The sequence below is a fragment of the Lathamus discolor genome, chromosome 5 (assembly GCF_037157495.1).
Source record: "Lathamus discolor isolate bLatDis1 chromosome 5, bLatDis1.hap1, whole genome shotgun sequence".
Classification (NCBI taxonomy): Eukaryota; Metazoa; Chordata; class Aves; order Psittaciformes; family Psittacidae; genus Lathamus; species Lathamus discolor.
Genome location: NC_088888.1, coordinates 115,422,737 through 115,442,862, shown reverse-complemented (window position 1 = coordinate 115,442,862; position 20,126 = coordinate 115,422,737).

Here is a 20,126-nt window from a genome sequence, read left to right as displayed (position 1 = left end):
CCCCTATAAACCCAACTATATTTTAAAGGCAGTTGAGCCAGGCTACTAATCGTGCTATCGACAGACTGAAAACTATACCAGGAGGATGGAGATGGAGAAACAGAAATGAGAAGAGCCAAAATACAAACCTAAACCCCAGGGCGATGGGGCTGGTTTTTCCACCTCCATCTACACATAATTAAGATCCTCTGGTAGGTTTTATCTCCAAGTGCTGGAGGGGGTTAGGACTTCAGTGTTTCTGACTCACCCTGATTTCTTACATGCTCACAGGAATGAAGATAGGGAAAATATCACCACTTCTGTATTATGGAAACCTTGCAATTAATAATTGAGAATCTTTTTATCTCTCTCTCCCTTTTTCTTTCAGAACTAGAGTGCTCTCTTCAGCTTGTTAAGCTTAGTTCACTCCCACTGATAATTCACTAGAGATCATAATTTATGGACAATTGAAGCTGCAGAAACATCTCTTAGAAGGAATAGAGCAGATCCATAGCAACAATTCTTCAGGGGAATATTAATCCCCAGCTTTATGTAGTGCTAAGTGTACAATAGTAATCAGAACTTGAGTAGAAGCTGCTAATCATTGAGGGAAAAGGCTGTATAAAGAATTCATAATGGAATTAGCCTGCGGCAAACAAAGAAAGACAAAATTAAATCAGCCATCAAATTGCACCAAGGAATTTTAATTTACAGGTTAATGTAGGATTATGTAACTAATCACAGCTAACATTTTCAATGAACAACCAATAAAATTCCGCTCTTTTTTTTATTCCTGCTAATGGTATTCCAATAACACACTTTTATCGCCGGATAATGTGTTAAGAATGATTTTCAAAAATTCTAAAAATCTCCCAAAAAAAGCATTATGACCGAGCAATCAATGCAAAATGCTGGCTTTAAGTTAATTAGCATAAATATACATCTAGATGATCTACTGTTTGGCTCAATCCAATACAATAAAGTTCCTTTGAGTCTGCATAGGACAGATTTACATAACCAAATGTGCATAACTGTAGCTTTAAAATATATGCATGACTTCCGAAGAGGGAGATGCAGCGATACGAAAAGCCTCCAAATTAAATAAGTCAAACAAGTTCTGAGTACTAAAGTGCATCAGCTAATTCTAAATAAAACCCTTATTATAGATTTTTATATCAATACAGCATATATATCCTATGACACCCGCACAAAGGATTGCTCTAACAGAGTTTGCACTGTTTAGAATATGAACATCATAAAAAAGAATAAGGTTTCTGAGATAAAAAGTTGATTTGCTTCCCCTTGAGAAAAAAAAGAGAGCCCTTGTATGTGACCCACTTATATTTTGATATTGTCCAACACAAGGAGATTATAAAAAGACAGAAAGAAAGAGAAAGGAAAACCTCTCTGTTCTTAAACTGTATTTAAAGACCACTAGCTAACATATGCAAATATACAGAAAAGACTCGCGTAACTCTTTGCACATTTTTGAAGGAAAACTCCAAAATTATAGTGTGTGCTTCAAAACACATCAGCTTAATCAAAAAGATCTTTTTTGCAACATATGGCAGCATGAAAATTTTTATAAATGGAGTAAAAAGCACTTTCATAAGCTTTACTTCACTTAAGAGGAATGCTGGGAAGAAAGGCAACAGCATTCTTCTTGCATATGTTTTTCTTGTTCTGAACAATGTGGAAAACCTCATTTTACTTTAATCTAACAGTTCATTTTATGGAAGCAGCAACATTCTGCCCATTTATTAGCACAGAGGGTTTGGGGTGGCGGGTTGCTTCCCCCACCTCCCCCCCCCATTCCCTTCCTTTTATAAAGTCCAATTTTAAGATGCACACTTCCAAAAAACATTATGGTGTCAATTGCACTACCCTTCAGCAATCCTGTAATAACTTTATTCAACCATTTCTAATTATAATTATATTTTCAATTCCTTTTAGCTATAGAAACTCTTTATCAATCAGAGCACAAGACAGAAAATTACTTTATTACAGCTACAGCTCGTTAGTCTGAGTGCTCTTAATGAAGCAGCCTCATAATCAGATGAAAATCATGCTGAAGAAAACTTGCATCATTAGTCTGGGCCTTAATTACCAAGAAATATAGTCACTAACAATGATACTCCATTTCATGATACGGTGCATGCACCTTCTACAGTACTTGCAATTAATAATTCCGCAGACTGCTACAGAATCTTTCTATTTATTCATAACAATGGAGGGGAAAAAATTCCAAATTTAATTGAGCGGCTCCGAATGCACTCTCTCACTCTCTCCTGCTCAGATTAAAATGTCAAAAGGCTAATATTCTATCTTACAATAATTCATCATTTTAATTACGTATTTTATGTGTGTGAAATGTCTTTCTTTTTTCTCTCCCCTCGATCATTTAGGGTGACATTTTGGGGGGACCTGTGTATGGAAAAGATCTCCCCATGTATGCAGGTGGCCTATGCCACAGAGAGCAGCAATAAACAAGAATAAAGCATTTATTTTCATTGTCAGTGAACGAGGTCCGTGTTGGATAAGCTTCAGACATACGCGCAGGACATTCATTTGAATTAATGATGGCCTTCATCCAATACACTTATTGGGAAGGATGGAAAGATTCTTCAGTGAGGAATACATTGATCCCTGCAATTCTTTATGAATATGATCCATCATAGGGTTAGCAACTTCTATACACAAGCCTCTTCTAATCCACTGCATTTTCTGTATGCTTTCACACTGAATATGCTCCTCTTAACTCTCCAGTAAGCTTCCTGCACACGAAAGCGTCGGGAAATGCAGCTAGTGTGAGTCCCCTTCGGCCAGCTAATGAACCCACTATAAACACCAGATCACAGTCCTGAACACCGAACACCTGGAGTATATTTCACTCTAATTTGCAGCATGGAAAATGATTCCACAGACATCAGTGGCAACGTTCACAACTTGCAGGGGCGTCCCCGAGATCTGTACCTGCTCCAGCTTTCTCCCTGTTGTGCCTCGTCGTCACTGAACCAAGACGGGCTCCCAAGGGCGATAACGAATGCAGCTTTCCAGCGGATTAAGCAGTGCAGTGAGGGGGTACTGCTGCTCCGCTGCCTGCAAAGCTGCATGTCATGAACTGGGGATTCCACTCGACATCCAAATAGCTTGACATCCAAACGTTTGACATCGTGATTTCTGATAACTGCCCAGCCCTTGGCAGCTCAGCTGTTGCCTGAGCAAGCCACATTACAGCAGAAAGATATCACTTTGGAGTTACGTTACCGAGCCTGTGATTAATCTCAAGGGCATAAGCTAAATAACTCCCTTGTACCATTGAATTTCCTAGTGCTCACACGGTGCCGTGCTTTCATGCAAGCATTTCAAACAATAACTAGCCATTAGGCAGGCTAGATGAACTTGCTGTGAGGATATTCAGCACAAACTGCTTCCCGACACTGCGCTCCACGGCATCCTCACTGTTTGCCTCTGCTAAATGATCTGCTGCAATCTTCCCATGATCTCTGGCAAATCAGTTTCACCTTTTGAAGCCCTTTTGCGTCCCCTCCCGAAACAGAAAGTGAGAAGCTCCCTTCTCTGGTTTTGCTGCTTCTGGTATGCGGCACAGTCGAGGGCTACTCAGCAAGAGGAAGAAAATGAAAATCAGCCTTAAGTTCTAACAAAACAAATCTGCAAGTAGCTGCAATAAATAAATACAACAAATTAAAAGGCTTTCTGCCCGGTCTCTCCCTCCCAGCCACTCCGATTTTCCTTCTCTCCTGCCACGCCTCAGTACTCCTTTTTTTTTTTGTAGGAGAACTTCTTTTACGTAGTTACTTCAAGAATTTGCATCTGGCACCAGCAGCCGACGGAGACAGGAGACTGACAAGATGGACTGTTGTGGCAATTCCTATGTTCCTACTACATTCCTAAGCTGTGCTTTTTGGCACTGGAGATGGCGAAAAAAGAGCATATTTAGAAACGTGACAACTGGAAAAAATATTCTTAAAACCTTACAGTGCCTTCTAAAGTTGCAGAATAAAATTAATTTATAGTATGACTGTAGCTGGCCAAAACCCACGGGCTCGCAGTAAACCAAATGGGGTAAAAACCTGGCTTGGAAAGGGATCCTAAGTTTTTTGGCTCTGTCCAACAAGTATGCTTATAAACTTATTGTATAACTTACTGGCAAGAGAGCAGCATCAGACTGACCTCCACTTGCATCACAGAAATTACACATTCATTGTCTTTGAGGGGAAAATGTTCTTACGGTACCATATTAATATCCTTTGTGGGTTGGGTCATGAATCAGCATTGGCAGCTGCCTCTGAAGCCGTCTGCCTGCCAGCCTTCCCAGCTGGAAAACTGGTAACGCAGGAGAGATGTATACATAAGGGAAGTGATGGTTTCCCAATTCCGAATTGATTTGTACATGAATCCGCTCAAGTTTAAAGCGCCCCGACGTGCCAAAAACCGGGTCCAACAAATATATATAATCGCTGAGTGCTTACTGCGTGCTCTTGTATTCTAACGGCAGCCAGGGTCGGGTTTTACACGCCGCCAGCCCTGCAGCCGCGAAGCACAGCGGTCCTCGCAGCGGGTGAGGCTTCCACAGGGCGAAGACGCGTTGGGCCGGTTATAATAGGGGTTTCTGTGGGTTTTCCCCTCCGCTTCTCTGCGGCACGCCGCTAAGGAAGGGGGCAGGGGAGGGACGGTGTGCCCGGCCGCGCCTCACGGCCGTGGGGCAGGGCCGCCCGCCGCCCCGCTGTGCCCCCTTCCGAAGGCGCGGACCCCGCGGCCCGGCCCTAAGCAGCCACAGCCCGGCCCGGCCCCGCCGTGCCTGGGGGCTCGGCGCCCTCTGCTGGCCACCCGCCGCAGCCCGCCGGGAGGGAAGGCCGCGGGTTCGAGCCCCGGCCCCGCTGCCCACGGAGAGGCGGTGGTGTGTGGGACACGGCTACACATAGCCGATAGCGCTCGCAGTGCAGCCTCATCAATCCTTACGGCATGATTAATTATAGAAAGTAACAAAGCACCACACTGTCACTCAGGTTACAGCTCTAAACCCCAACAAAAAAGCATTAAGAAACCGGGACAAGCAGTAATTTACATCCGCCAACACCAATAATTAAAAGACCAGCAAGAAATCACCTTGATGGGAGCAGGAGGCTGTGTCCCCAGCCTACCTCCCTGGCAGGCAGGGCGGCAGAGCTGAGATCCAGCCTGGATGGCAGAGCTGCAGCCTGAAAACCCTCCCAGCCCTTCCCTCCAGCACACTGCCGATGACCAGGAATCGAGTCCTGGTGGCTCAGAGCAACGGATGCAGCCCTCTGGGATTACATTCATTGTAGCCTCAGTCACCAGCCATCAGCTGCCAGACCTTCAGGCCTTAAGCCAGGAGGAGAACACATATTCACTGGCATAGAGAGGAAGTAAGGTATTTTACCTGTCCAAGTGTGCCCGCAGTCCAGTATCAGCTTCTTGGCCCACATCCCCTAACTACAGTTTGGTCATTAGACCAGTCTAGGTCAGTACTTCATTGCATTTTATCTTCTTAGTTCCTGCTCCAAAAGACAGCTGTACTTGCTTACTCCTCTTCTTCCTGCAGAAGGATTTGCCCCAATCTTAGAAACTAAGACTTCAAGCGTTAAAATGGGATTAGCCTGGCAAAGCCCAGAGTCTGGTAGAAGTCAAATAGCTGTGGTTTCCCAAACGCATATAAATCCAACCCATAGGTATGAGCCACTCATCCGAGCTGCCACCCCACTGTTCCAAGCGAACACCACGTTGCCCATGTTGCTTGGCCCTGCACCCTCCTCTGCTGCACTCCTTGCGAGCGGCCAGGAGCAAAGATCCTGAAAAAAGCAAGGAAACTCCAGACATGGAGCCAGCAGACTTGTGGAGCAGTGTGAAAGACAGTTTTTCCTCAAGTAAAGACACGCCAAGTCTCCCGGTTCCCTGTGCCTCTCGCTGAAATTGCCTGCTATAAAATCCAGGTGGAATGTAAAACACAGCTTAAAAAAACCAGACTAACCCAAGACACACTGGATTTCCTGACTTTTCCTTGAGTAGCCAGGTCAATAGCGGGCTAAGCTGCACACAGGGTCCTTGTAAAGCAGAGATTACCAGTGAAGGACATGGTCCACCTAGATGGGGGGCAATGGGCAGCTAAGTGACCATGCAACAGTGCCGTTTTGCTTGACAAAGGGGCCAGACACAAGACAGCGTGGAGAAATGGGATCACAGCTACAGTAGGCAATAGCCTTCAGTCATTGTACAGATACAGCCCACTTCCATCATCCATTAGAGCTTTGACGGAAGCATAATAGTACTGAGACAACCGTACCTCCTGCACAAAGATGGTCCTCATCCCCAACCTGGTTTCTCACCTTAACTCAAGACACCCCTGCCCACTCCAGCAGTTCAAGAGCTCCCACACGACCAGGGCAGGGGACGAACAGGTCAGAGGGGCCCCTACATCTGCCCAGCTCTGGGCAGACTCCCAGCAGAAATGCCTTCCTAGGGCAGTTGTGGCCATCAGTGTTAACAGGGTCACAGGAAAGAAATTCAAAAACCAGTTCCCCTGCACTGATCCCCAACTTGGCTGTCACAAGTCACTCAAATCTCTCCTGCTCTTCAGCCTGCCAAAGGCACTCAGTGCTCCCACCTGGCCAAAAAGACCACCCATCACTTACAAGAGTGCTTCTTTTCCTCCTACTCCACCATTCCCCTACATCCTCTCCTCCTCCATGTGGGCAAGACTAAATATTTATTACTGCATATAGTTCTGGTTTCCCCATCGTAAGAAGGACACGGAGCTGTTGGAACAAGTCCAGACGAGGCCACAAGGATGATCCAGGAGGCTCCAGCACCTCCCTTATGAAGACAGACTGAGAAAGTTGGGGCTGTTCAGCCTGGAGAAGAGAAGGCTGCATGGAGACCTCATAGCAGCTTTCCAGTATCTGAAGGGGGCCGGAGACGAACTCTTCATCAGGGACTCTAGCGATAGGACCAGGGGTAATGGGATTAAACTTAAACAGGGGAGATTTAGCTTGGGTATGAAGTTCTTTATTGTGAGGGTGGTGAGGCCCTGGCACAGGTTGCCGAAGGAAGCTGTGGATGCTTCATCCCTGGCAGTGTTCAAAGGTAAGTTGCATAGGGCTTTGAACAAACTTGTTTTCTCCCATTCGTTGATTACTCTGGGAGAAGGGAACCATGGGGTTTTGGGGGGATAGTTTAGGGGGTTTTTTGGTGATGGTATATTCTTGTTTGTATATCTTACAAAGCCACTGGGCACAGGACAAGGCAAGCCTGTGCAAGCATGTGGCAATGCTGCTGAGAGCTCCCGTCAGCCCAAGTGGCTCATTGCCTGGGGACACTGATGAAATACTCTGGCTTCCGCTTGACTGTGCAGAATGCCCTTGAAATTGCGGGGTTGGGAGGAAAGGTGCGGTGCAGAAGAGGGCAAATGATGGACACTTAAACCCTAAAAGACCAGCCAAAAGTCAGGACCCCTCCTGTTCCTACACCTGTGCCTGTGATCTAATGAGACCACCTCACACCCTCCCAACAGCCCAGGATAGAGTCTGCAGCTATTGCATGTCCATCAGCTCTTCCTCCACAATCATCTGCAGAATTACCCCCCAACTTCTACCTTCAAAGCACTGTCTTACCATATGAAAGTACTCAGGAGCAGAGGTTTTTTGCCGCTGTTGAATGACTTTCTTTTTCCCCTTTTTTGTACGATGACGTGGTTTATATTATTTGCTCAATGGGATCACTGCTTTTCCACTGAAGAGTCTATTTTAAATATCAACACAGGTTGGTATTTTAAGAGTTATTTAAAATGTCACCAGTCACAGAATGTTTAATTATTGCAAACATCTTTCAAGAAATTCCACAGTGGGTTTCTTGCGCCAAGTGATTTATTTCGGATATAATTTCTGTTTAATTAATAGGGGATTTAGCTCTGACCTGGAGGGTGTGAGAACCAGCAGAGGAGCTGTAGCTGAGCTAGGCTAACATTAAACCTGCCCGTGCCTGTTGGAGGCTGAGGGATACAAAATAGAAGCCAGGTTGGCACTTACTCAGCTGCTGCTACCCAGCATGTTCTCATGTTGATTGCGATGGAAAAACTGTAAAGGCAAACAGAACTGGGGGGGGGAGGGGGGGGGAATTAATCACCAGAATATGAACATTGTGCTTTGTTATTTATTTTAACTATGTATATAATTTGCTATAGAGTTTAATTATACCTAATTTCAGCCAAGATAATATCTGGGCCATGCTCTGTTATTCATGTATTCTCAGAGAGCAGTTGCTCAATCATCTGGCCCAAATTTCCTTACACCTTGAGAACAATTGGAATCAAACACTAAAAGGCTGGGGGGGGGGGGGGGAAGGGGGGGAAGAAGATAAAAAAGCACCTTTTAACCAAAAAACTAAATTACAAACCTGGAAAATGCCTAATCTGTGCTTCTCAAAACACCAGGTTACATCGGAACCCGTTTTAATATCCTGTAAAAACCTCTTGGTATGACGCACATCCAGCTGTCTAATATTGCTGCTTAAAATGCCCCCGCATTAAATAAGATTCTATGCTGTAAAATTTTGCAAGGTGATAAAACAAAAAAATGATATAATAAATATAAACCATCTGCATTTTTTTTCCTTTTTAACAAGCCATTTGGAAATGGATTTCATTTATGTTTAGAGTTGTTTTGAAGTGTTCTCTTTTTTGAAAACGTCCCAGTTACAGTATATTAGGTTTTCAGTCGAAAGATTAAAAAAGCTGACGCACAAATAAACACGCATGCACACCCAGAGCAATTTCCAGAACTATGAGAGCATTTGATTCTTCAAGGATACTACAGCTGGCTTTTAGTCACATAAAAAGGGGTAGTGTGTGCAATCGGCAGCGCTGGAAAATGGATTCACGCACACAAAAATGCATTAAAACGACATTAAGAGTTTGGCAACAACCAACATACACCAGGAAACTCAGCTTCAGGCTGAACTTGCATCCTTAACTCTTTCCACAGCGCCTGCTGAAAGGGCCGTGTTCCGCAGGAGCAGAAAGCCTGAAAGGCTTTCAAGGGTCAGAGCAGAGACACCAAAGAGAACCAGGGCATGACCAGGGGAGGCAAAGGAGTGAATCATGCTTTTTGGTATGACGCAGCTCTCATGGCACTATCTCCTTTAACAGAATCACACCACCTTGTGTCAGAGGTCTGTTCCTCCTATGACCTCCACCAAAAAAGCTTTCCACTTAACTTCCCTGTATTACTTCTAGTGCTTTGCACTCCTGTCTCCACTGGCACAGGACACTCCTAAATGCTTTTTTGAGCATGGGTTTCTAGCAAGCCTCCCACCACCAGTGAAACAGTGATGATACAGCACTTCCTCAAGCAGTACCTACACAGGAACAAAGGAATTTAAATGGTCTCAAAATTGCAAAGAACATTGTATGCCCTTACACCACTGCGCAGCACCTTGGGCCTGTCACCTCCTCTCAGGCCTGTGCTCTCAGCTTGCCATCAGCTGCAACATTAACTCCCTAAAGCTTATCTCAGTCCATGGGTGATGGATATGTACCTTTTTAAACTCACTTCAGTTCAGCATCTCCAGAAGCCACGTATTTCTTCTTCTGAACCCCACACCTAGAACTTACAGTTTTGCTTATTTCTGCCTCCTATTTGCTTCTTCTTTACAAACGCTGAGATTCAAAACTGTTTTTCTTTCCCCAGTACAGGGATAGTGGCATGGTACAAGAAGAAAGGGACATTCTGTGCCAAATCAAGCAGGCAATGAATACGGGCAATGAGGCTGTGACCCCCTTAATTCGTTTGTCAGTCCTTCTCCCAGTGAAACAACAATTGCCAGGAACCCTGACTGGAAACATTACAAAGTTGGAGAAAGTTACTTTTAAAAAGAAATTAAGCACCATATTAGAACTATAAGCATTTTCATGCCTACTGAGAAACATCCGAGGGGTCATTTACTTGATTTTAAATCATTCATTCTATTAATAAGCAAATGCACTATTGACCAATACCAAATGTAATTCTTCTCCCTGAAAACAGCCACTGAGAAAGTTAAGTTCATCATCATTAACAAAAAAGGAGCTTTTATTGAACTTGCCCTTTCTATTTCATCATTTAATTACCTGATGCTAACATCTGATCAATGAGATCAAAGTTTGATCAAGCCAGGGATTTTTCAAAGATGCACCTCTGGACAGAAAACTCTTCAATTTTCTCTCAGCATTTTGCCTCTTTTTGGTGCCTAACTGCATTTTTGTATGAATTGATGCATAACTAACAGAGATCTCTACTCTCTTCGCTGTAGGATACATGATCCAAGTTCTCTATGCCCCTCCTGGTGTGCTTCTTCACAGCCTCTCTGTTAGCATCATCACATCTTGCTCTCTGACACCTGGGATCTCAGATCTTGCAGCAGGCAAACAATTCAGTTCCCTGGGCAAGGTGGGATGCAGCCATGCAAATAAAGCAACTGTTAATAAAGTGCTTAACTGGACTGTCCTGATGAACCAGGCCCAAGCCACCTATGGCTTAAAACATGTCTAAATTTAGTAGAAATACACACGCACCCACACCAACACCAGATGTACGCATTCATGTGAATTGAGGTCTTGGGTCCCTGGGTTATTACTGATTTAAGCAAAACTTGCAAAGGACACAAGACCCATGAGAAATCAAGAGGGAACGTTACCAGAAAGGGGCTCAGACAGCACAGAAGAGCTCACCCAGCTGAGTCAATCTTGCTGCCAGTGATGGCTCACCCGTCTCTCCTTCTGGTACCACCATAACTGCTGTCAGCGCTAAGTACTCGCACCATCCCTTGGCACAGGATACACAGCAGAGATGAGACAGGAGAGACAAGTGTAACTAGAGAAATGTAGGCCAACTCCCATACAGGCAAAACTGCATAGACTGACAAGTCTTGTGCCTTTCCTTTTGTAGTGCCTACACTTAAACTCTACCAGGGTGAATATCCTATGGTGACACAAAAATATACCTAGTTGTTGAGTCCATACCAATATGGGACTGGAAGGTTTAGGAAACAGGACAGGTTTCTAGATACCAAGAGGCTCTGCACTTTGAAGTACTTGATTTTGGTTTTGGGGTTGGGTTTTTTGCTTTGCTTTAAGGAAACCCTTCACTGCTCAGCTGCTGCCTGAAAATACAGTCTAAGGAATGTCAGGATTCAGAGGGAAATTTGAAAGGAGAAAAAAAAAGACACAAACAAAACCACCCAGCAACAAGTAAATTTTCGTGTGTATTTTCACCTAACTGTGAGGGAAAGGAAGAATTCCTTGCTACCGCTGAAACGAGGAGGTTCAGCCAAAAAACCAACATGGCTGGCATCTCATTTCCAATCAGTAAGGTGGGACAGTCATATGTAAGCAACTACTTTTCTTCTCTTCCTATGTAACTTGCCCTATAGATCATTTTCTTCTTTCCAGGAACATTGAGTCTGGGTTTTCCTTCACAAAAAAAAAAAAAAAAAAGAAAACACTAGAAGCAAACAGAGGAACTTCATGTCTCATTTGTACTTGTTTCCTCTCGCAGTCTTCGTTCATTCAACCAAGGAGAAAGGAAGCTATGGAGAAGCTGTATTTCAGGAAGAGCGGAAGGAAATGGAGAGGAAAACCATCATCCCTTGGCTGCTTTCTGGACTACTTGGTCCCTGATAAGAATGTGCGACAAAGAAAGTGGCTGCCCAAGGATCTGGCACTCTCCAAATGGAAGAGATACTGAAATAGCGAGATGGCAAGACTTTCAGCAAGGAAGAAGTTAGCCTTCCAAAGAGCAATTCTTCATGTATTCCCTGGCCTCCGATTTTCAGCATCAAGTCTCCCCAGAAGCAGTGGTGTTACAGCACCCTCAGTGCCAGAATAAAAGTTTTAGACAAGCAACTCCACAGAAAACCAGGAAAAGTTAAAGGGATAAATAGATAATAGAAACACAAAAACTGCTCTGGGGAGGAATGTTTACCCCTCTGGGTTTGCCATTTCCTTCCATCAAGGACTGGAAAAGGAGGGAACTCCTATGTTAGGAAACAACTTTGGGTTTTTTCAGATCTACAGGCACACACAGAGAGCATGTTCCAAACAACAAGCAAAATTAGAGCCCTTTAAACAAACAAACAAATGTCACTGGGACATGAAGCAGGCTTGGAGGTGTGCAATACCAGATGAAAATCACTGACTAGGACAAAGTAAACCCATCCCGAGGAAAGGACCAAGATAAGGCACAATACTGCTTTCAAAGTGGTGTTGGCATTTAAGCAGGAATTTTTCTTTTGTCTTAAAAAAAAAAAACCCAACAGCCAAACATCAGGATTTGACCTCAGGGCTCAGCACAGAACCATGCAGCACAAGGCTGTGCAGGAAAACAAAAAGTAACTCTCATGTTGCCTGGAGTTCTTTCAAAGCCCCAGATCTCCTCTTCGCTCAAGCATACACACACACACGCACACACACGCTCTCGCTCTGGCTGCTCCAGTGATGCATTTTCATAATCCCCACCCTAAGGATGCTTCCAACACCATCCTGGTAGCCTCAGCTGATCTGGGTCTCTTTCAAGGCCCATGGAGTGGCTCTAATTGGGCTTGCTTCACAGAATGGTTGAGGCTGGAAGGGACTGATGGAGATCCAACCTCCCTGCTCAAGCAGGGTCATCTAGAGCACGCTGCTCAGGGCTGTGTCCAGGCAGCTCTTAGATATCTTCAGGGAAGGAGACTCCACAACCTCATTACAACCTATTCTAATGCTCAGTCACCCTCATAGTAAAGTTCTTGCTAATGGTCAGGTGGAACTTATGTGTTTTAGTTTATGCCAGTTGTCTCTTGTCCTGTCTCTTGGCACATCTGTGAATAGACATCATTCATCAGTGATCTTCCTGATCAATCTTGGCTGCTTTGCTCACACAGGCTAAAGCGTTTACATGGTCAGCCCTAAATGTATTTCACATTGGGATGCAGAAAAAGCCCAAGCCTGTATCCATCAATACCAGACCTCAACAATATGGGAACAGTTTTCTCTTGATGCCCAAAAATCTCAATTCTACCAACCATACTGTGTGTAAGTTAAGCGTGGCCTGTAATGCTTAGGCAAGATGAAAGCACAGTCTTCTGTTGCCCAGCTCCCATGCAGTACCAGTCCAGCAGGACTGCTTATATTCCACTGGTCATGACAGAGCCACCTAAATTCTCACATTTTCAGGCTCTACTCAGGGACGCGGGGGCAAGCAGGGGTGCACTGCAAAGCAAAGCAAGGAAAGGCTGCTTATTAACTGCCTCTATATTTTTCATTTATAGGGAATCACCTTGTAGAATATCCTAAAGTCGTTGATGGACTGATGCACGGGCCAGAGCAAAAAGCACTTCAGGACTTCCTCCCTCCTCAGCCAGGAGCAGCTGATCGAAGAAGGATGCTCCTCCACCTTCTCCTCCCCCAGGCTCAGCTCCAATGTGCTATTCCTCTCGCTTTTTCCTTTCTTTTCTCCTATATCATCTGTTGGTGTTTTTCTCCTTCATGCTACAGTAGAGGCAGAGAATGTGGATGGAGCACTAGCTGGTGTGATTCTAGTGAGGCAGCTTTTCAGATAATTTCTCATGACCTCAATATCCAAAGCGCTCCTTTCAACACAGATCTAGATGCCCATACATCAGCAGGTATTTTGGTAGTCACTGGAAAGGTCTGAGGGGTAGGAATATTTTACAGGAGCCCTGATTTTTCTCTCTCTCACCCTTTCTCTAGAGAAAAGTTACTTGCAATCGTTATCTTTGCTCTAAGGGTGAACACATCTAAGGGGTGGCCAAGACTGCAGCAGAAAAAACAAAAGGTAAATTTCAGTAAAAGCATTATTACAAAATCTACTCAAGCATTGTAAATAGAACTGCCATATTATTATTGAGAAAAGGTGTAGTGCCCATGCAAACTACATATTTGATTAGGATCTGAACTCTTTGCTGAACCATGAATCTGAAATAATTTAGGTGATACATATAAATTTAATTTCTTTGTTCAACATTCCACATCTGAAACGATGCACTGCAAATGTGCAGCTCTCACTGAAGTCTGCAAAATGAGTCTTCTTATAACTCGCCTATACTGTGTGGAAATAATCTGAAATAATCTTAAAGGAAAAGGAATAAACCTATTTTAAAAACAGCTGAGTCCTTTAGATCGTATACCATAACCAATTTATGGAGATAAATGGAATTCAATATTAAAGAAATACTGGGTTTTTCCCCTCCTGTGGAAAATTTAAATGCAGAAAGAAAAAGAAAGAAAAAAAAAAAAGAAAGAGTGGCATGAAAACACATGAGCAACACTTGGCTATTGTTTCTATTGCAGCACCTGCTAGAAGCTCTGCACCTTGCTTTCCCCAGTCCAAGCTACAGCAAGCGAGCTGATTGTGGAAATGACTCATTCAGTCTCTATAATGGAGATGTACCAGCTATTGGACATCTTTATTTCTCATTCGTTAAATGAATCCAGTGCCTACTGCTATGATAGCCATCAACAAAGACAGACGAGGAAATAAAAAAGGGGAAAGAGCAAGAAGGGGAATACAAATGAACATTATAGACTACTGTATGGGCCCTATTACTAAAAATGAATACAAAATACTTTAAAAAAATACATTAAGCAGGTATTGGCTTACAATGAGGTCAATATTGTGATTCATTTAACTCAAGGGACAATAAATCTTGATATTGACTGAAAACATAAGTCAATATGCGTACTGTTGTGTGCATTCCATTATAAAAACAAGGAGGGGGAGGTAAGCATAATGGACACTTTTTGAAGAAAATTAGTTTTGCCAAAAGATTTCTTTTCTGCTTTTCAAATTCACGATTGCAGACCACTGTAACTGAGTGCTTGGTCCTCACCTTTACACAGGTAAGATGGGCTGGGGCTTGTGACAATCTCATCCCAGACACACTGCAAAGCTCCAACACAACCAGCAGCCTGAGAGGACCAGAAAAGGTGAGAGGCTGCAAAACACAGTGACCTTTCAGTAGATGATATCTGACAGAGGTGGGCCTAACCCTGCCTCCTCCAGGAGTAACTTCCATGAGCAGAAGTCAAACACAGCCAAAGTTTTCATACTAATATAGAAGAGACCAGTCAGAGGAGCTCTGTCTAGATTCCTTCAGCTTTAACTTACGCTGGGCTGTAGGATTCCCTCACCCCACCTCTAATAATGAAGCAGTAGACACTGGAGTTTGGTCGAGTTCATGTTGAATGATCTCAGTCTACCTCTTCTTACATGGATGCTAGAGAGACAGCTTTGTCCCTAATTTCATCCGAAACAAAAACCAAGCAAGCAATGAACAACTATGTCAGGAAAAAGCATCCACAGTTCCATGAACAATGGTGGCATCTTCTTCACAGGGTCCAGCAACAGTAGTACTAACAAGCATTATTAGACCATCTGTCTGGCACACAAACTGCTTGGGACAGTTCTTGGGTGAGAGGACGAAGCCTGTTTAAGAACGAGGCAATGTCATTTTCCTGCCTAAGACATGATTTCCTGCTCCTTTGGGATACACCAACAGTTGGAGCAATTTTGCTGCCACTTCTGGAGAAGATACAGATTCCTCCCAATGCTTCTCATGATCTGAACAAAGTTTATTTAAGAAACAAACAAACAAAAACAGAAAGAAAGAGTCAGAGAAAGCCCACACATTTTTAAAACATCAGTTAAAACCAGAGACTGTGTGCCTGATGCCCAAGCTGACAGGGCAGCTCAGCAAATGCCCTGGGCTCTGTGAATGGCACTGGCACAAGACCAAGCTGGGAACCAGGCAGGACAACCAAGGAGGCCTCACAGCCCTCACAGCTTTGGAAGGTTGATGTCAGCAGGCTGGATGACCTGGCACACTGTTCTGTTGGAAAATCCCCCAATTACACCTAACCTCAGACACTGGGCTTGCCTGCCTGCACTGTCTAAGCAGGGTTATGATTTTCACTTGCCGCAAGGTCTTCCAACATATCTCTCAAAGAACAGTTGGATTCATAAGCACCCCACCTCCTGAAACATGACATTCACATACAACCTATGCCATGAACACTGCGCCTGCAGAGTGGACACGTCCTAAAATCCAAATAAAAAAATGCTACATTGCTTTTAAAATCCCTTTTCTTGTAAAAGCACCCTGTTTAACTGGGGACAGTTGTACTGTTATCAGTGAAATGCTCCAATTGTCAAATGAAGTTTTCTATGAGGTAGAAGAATAGCATGTGACATCCCAGGCAACTTCACAGCCCCAAGTTACTGACCTCTGAAGTTAATCAAGGTGAACAGGAAAACTGATTGTATCAGCAGGTGACCAGCTTGAGCTGGCCAGCAATAGGGGAAGATTCCGTTCTTGACCCTGAATCCAGAGGTGCTACACCCTGACCAGCACCACTGAATTCCCCTAGGAAAGGATGGGCAGCACTTGCAGATACGAGGAAAGAAAGCTCCCGTCTACCTGTGGAATTGCAATAGAGAAATCACAGGACTTGTATACATGCATGCATGAGTTCAGCTCTTATCCAGGCCAGGAAACACACTCATTCCTGTAAGTGTGTGTATATGTATGCATATACATATGCATATGCATGCACACATCTGTAAGTGACAGTACTTCAGCATATAACCGACCACAGGGAGAAGGGAACATGAAGAGAGATACTCATAGTCACTATCTGCTGCATAAAAGTGGCATTGCCACACTCATAAAGTCATGCTAAGGAGGAGAAGACTTCTCACAAGGTAAGCTTGATGTCCTGGCTATCACCTACTGCCACAGAGCCAGGGCTTTGCCCTTGTTCGCAAACCAACAGCGACCTCTTCAACCAGTTTTCATCCACACAAGCTCAGGGGTAGATGGCAATGATCAATATTAAGAGCACTCCTGGGTTAATGCATCTCAGAGAGAAGCCAAGAAGCTCCATGCCACTTGCATACACAAAATGCAGAGGTCACAGAACAGGGACCATGCACAAGTAAGTGAAAAATGTCTGTAGTTGCTTAAGAAATTATAGATCCAGGCAGGCTTAGAGGCAGTGCACTGAGGCCAGGCACTAGAAGCCATCTAGCTCCATTGTTCCATTTAAACATCAGAGCACTAGACAGTAAAGTTACTGCTAATTTCTTCCAGCACTGTTTTATCTGGGGATGTGTTTCACAATTACAGCCTCTCTCCTAGTCCAATAAATGCTTAAAGGAAAGCAAAGCAGCACAGAGGCAATGACCTAACAAAGGTTTCTGGCTTTATGTGACATCCTTCTTGATACGCAGCACTGGTTTGCCTATCCCTATGGTGCTCATGATGAAGACAGTGCACACATACGAGACCAGCAGCAAAAGCAGGAAGCAAGGAAGGACATCTCACTAATTTTAATGGAAATGTCAGCAGTCAGCACTCTGTTATCCTGACAACCTAGTTCAATAAGCTTTCTCTCAAAAGGAGGAGACAATTTCCCTGTGACAACTGTCCTCAGTGGGAAGCACCAGTCAGAACCTTGGCTAAGGTTCATTTCAAACCATAAGCGTTCCTATAAGCAGTGTTTGACTCCAACAAGGAGTTGTTGGACCATGGTTGTGCTACTGTTCACACACTCCTCACCACTATATCAGCTGTTTACAGATGTGCTACTACAACCAGAGCCTCCCCTGAATCACCACCATCACCCCTACAAGATGAAACTCAGCACATGCCTGTGTTTGTTTCTGTACAGATATTAACTGGGATGGCTGTTTACAAACAAACCCTGTGCCTTTTCATGCTGAGAGTCAAGAGCCTTGTATCTTGAATATAAAATGTCCTTCAGGTGAGAAAAGTTTTACCTGGCTTCAGCCTCCCTGGGCAGCACAGTGGTGCGCTGTTTGTGAATCATGATGTACTGGGACTGCTGCGCCCACATGCTGCACACACAGCCAACGTATGGACAAGAGTTAGAATCATAGAATGGTGTGGGTTGGAAGGGACCTTAAGGATCATCTAATTCCACCCCCCTGCCACAGGTAGAGACAACTTCCACTAGACCAGGTTACTCAAAGCCCCATCCAACCCAGCCTTGAACAAGGCAACCTGCTACATGTTCAGGTAACTGGACCATGGACTATGTAGTGCCTGCTCACAGCTGGCAAGAAGCCTGGGATCCCAGCTTAGCTGCAGCCCAGGCAAAGGACAGCACTGGGACAGGGAGGATGGAGCCACTGCCCGCTTAAAACAGACACTGTGCAAACTTTCCTGGCTGTAGCCAGTGCTAGGTCAGAGAAAGCTGGCTGCTCCACTTCAGACAAAACGAAAAAGCCCTAAAATGAACAAAAGTATAACACGCTACTGCTTTCTGAATTAAAACACTAGGATTTGTTCCCAGGGAAACACTTCAGGAGCCCTTATTCTTGTCTTAAGAAGAAATTTCTACTTTATTCTTAAAAGGCATTAATCCTTTTGGCCCAAAAGATGCAGGGAGACTCTCCTTGGTATGCTCAGATATCCTCTCCTCAGGATGCCTCTGCAGTGAGCTGAGCAGCAGAGCATCAGCATCTGCAGACAACCTCCCAGCTGGCTTTGAATTGGCTGCCAAGAGCAGGTGAGTTATGAGAATAGTGGCAGTATCACTTTTCCTGCTGCCCATGTGTAAATCCACTTCTGCACCAACCACTGCCTGGCCCAATTACAGCAAGGTTATAGCAAGCCCAGGCAACAATGGGAAGCCAAAGGTGAGCTCAGAGCCTGCAGGCAGAGCCCCAGCTATTAACAGATTATTTGCAGAGACAGGCACACAACTTCATTCACACCAGTGTCCAGGCTGGGACCTCAATTCCTCTCCCTGCCTCCTATCTCCATCTCACACCACACTGCTCCTTCCTCCCTCTCTTGGGGCTCCCCATGACCCCAGACACCCAGTGCAAAGCAGAGCATCCACCCCCCCAACTGGGGGGGTTTTGGTCTGTACATGTACTTCACAGCTGAGGTTGAGCTTGGCATAAAACACTGTTTTTTTCTCTCTCTCTTATTTTACCCTTTTCTGAAAGATTCCTCCAGAGATAGACAAGGAGGAAGCATTCTTGCCTCCAAGAAAGAATGAAAATTACAACCCTATCTACATAGCAAAGGATACTTTATCCCTGGGTGCAAAACAAGACGGCTGAAAGAAATGTAAAGCTAACACAAAAATTATGAGCAACTTTGGATGTGGGAAGGTCTCTGGTGTGAGACCAGGATGCAATCCTTTCTTATTTCTTCCTCCTTTCTATTTCTAAGATGCAGGTAGTTATTCAGATCATACAGTGGGCAAGGCAGATAAATAAATAAAGTATTAAATATTTCAGAATACATACAGCTGTGCGGTAGGGTGTCTCATCACATGGGCAGCGATGAAGAATAAGCCCTGCAGAGCTAGTAAGAACAGAAAGACTAAATTAAGTCAATACTATGATAACAAATTAAGCTACTTCATTAGGTACACAGATTGGTGCCATTTCTTGTACAATGTACTTACAGGCATCTAAGTTCACCAGTGATGGAAACTGGAACCTGATCTGAAATACTGCTCTTCAACAGCCAGATCGGCACACCAGAAAAGCTCCCCTACATGTAAGCCAGCTCTTCTCCAGCTCTCAGTTACTCTCTGCTAGTTGTTTAGTCTTCCATAAAGAATACATACATTTTTCCTGCATTCAAACATTTTATCAAACTGCCATATAAAAGTCAATGGATATTAAAACAGAGTAGCACTGTATATTCTTGCTACAGCCCCAAATTCAATTATAATCCTTCAAGACCCCAGGGAAAAGTTACAAGTGGAAACACCGTGTGCTCAAAAAAATGAGAAATGATCCCATTCGGCATCTGTAAGTTTATTTCTAATGCCTTTCCTCAGGAAAGCAGGTACAAATAATCTGCAGTCATGATGTTGCTGTTGCTTACAGTGCCTCCTTCGTTTTGCTGCTAACTGCAGTTAATCTTTAGTCTAAGTCTTGCTTACAAAGATACCAAGAGGTTCCCCTCTCTACCTAGGCGCTTCCAAAGCATTAGGCTCACCACTGAACATGGATACAATGCAAAGCCAGTGATGTTTGTTCCCCACAACAGCTACCAGCAACTGCATTAAAAAACAATAAAAGAAAACAAGA